This window comes from Athene cunicularia (assembly GCF_003259725.1).
Source record: "Athene cunicularia isolate RWA chromosome 3 unlocalized genomic scaffold, athCun1 chr3_part1, whole genome shotgun sequence".
NCBI lineage: Eukaryota > Metazoa > Chordata > Aves > Strigiformes > Strigidae > Athene > Athene cunicularia.
Window position 1 is genome coordinate 49,552,679 of NW_020799097.1, and position 1,825 is coordinate 49,554,503.

Consider the following 1,825-nt stretch of genomic DNA (forward strand, 5'->3'; position numbering starts at 1 on the left):
AAGGAGGGCAGTACGGTTCTGGTCCTGTCGCCGTCCCCGTCCCGAGGAGCGCCGTGACCCCGCCCGGCTCCCGCGGGCGGCTGTCCCAAAGCGATGGCCTGCGGGGAGCGCGGTGCTGGCTCCCGCCTTGCCCGCGGGCCGCAGCATCTTCCCCGCAAGATGGCGCTCCTGCCCCGGGGTAGCGCCCCGGCCGCCTTCTGGTGTCCCCTGCCCCCGTCCCTGCGCGAAATAGGTGTCCCAGAGAATTGCTGGGGCTTTGAGGGGCGTTGGGCGGCGCGCAGAGGAGATGGGCTGCGCGACGGGGCTTTGCGCTGGCCACGGGGGTGAGAGGTCGGCAACAGGGACCGGGAGGAGGGAAGGCTGCGAGAGGGCGAGGTGATGAAGATAGAAGCCGGGAAGCAGCATTCAGGGAGTAAATAAGGGACCAGAAGTCACAGTGTTCTTAAGTTGTATAAGAACCTGGATTAGTCGTTCAGACATGTGAAGCCCTCGGGATTTGGAGGGTGGACCCTGAGCAGCCATGTCTGGGCAAACACTTAAAATGTGTCTAATTCTGAATTTAGTCGCAGGAATGATCATAGTCCGCAAGAGGATGTGACCCCAAAGGTGTGAAATCAAAAGGCAGATGCTGGCATTTGCCACACCATTAATGGCAAGTTGCCTATTTGAAGTAGAAGAGGCTGCTGATCGTGCCCATTTATGAGAATATGCCTGTCTCTACAGCTTCACAGTCAAGTGTACAGCCACTCACAAATGTGATCTCAGAAATTATCTCACAGTTTCAGTACTCATAAGTTCAGAGTGTGACACAGAAGTTGTGATGGCATCACATGCAAGGGAGGCATTAGCCATACCTTAAAAGGGAAGGAATGAAGTGCTGTCCCAAAGTTAAGGAAGACTGATTTGGAAAGTGGGGAGAAAGGTTGTAAGAGAAAGGTAATAACCAATGAGTGGCACCAGATGTCCTAGTTCCACGATGTAGTAATCCATAGATGGAAGAAATCACTTTAAATTTTCTGAGAAAGGATTTTAAATTCATTTAAAAGGGGTTTTTTAAATATATGTTTCTCATTGATACTCTTTGTTCCCAGTTAATCTTTGTAGAGTTCATAGGCAAAGTTTAAGATATTTCCTTCTATGTCTTTGGCTATATCCACTGTCTTTGAGTACTGAACACACTCTGCAGTGACAACAGCTCTTGCAGTAGCTGTTTTGGAAGATGCATGAAACCCGTCTCCCTTTGTGGGTTTCTAGTCCTTAATGTTTCACACTGAGGCAGTGAAAAGCTATACAGTAAAAAACATGCAAGACAGGTAAAAACCTGCACGTGTACTCTAGCCCAGTTTTGTAAGCAGAGGAAATACTCTTTCTGCAACTGTATTCATCTGCTGAGTCTGTTACTTCAGAGAGATAAAGGGGCAGAGCTCCCAAAGGTGATTAATTTCCTGCAGGTTTTGTGAAAGTTAAGTGACGAACGCTTGTGGGTGCACCAGCTTGAAGGACCAGCAGTGGGCGAGCTAAGATTTTGCTAGACGGTGTAAAATGCACGTGGGAGACAGTGTGGGTAAGTGCCCTGTAGAAAATCTCTGGTCGATGCGTTCAGCCTATCACAGGAGCCAGATCAGGGGGAAAGCAGGCATCGCTCATGTTGCAGGTGGTGAGATCACTTCTTAATGCCATTGTTTTGGAGCCCAGCTGTGGATTTTCTGTCAGTCGTCGTGAACATCACCCCTTTGCCCTGTTGGCCTGTGAAGGGGTTGCCTGTGGCATTAACTGACCTAGGGAGGGAATCCTCAGGGGCTGCTCTCGGCCTCATCCTGTCTCT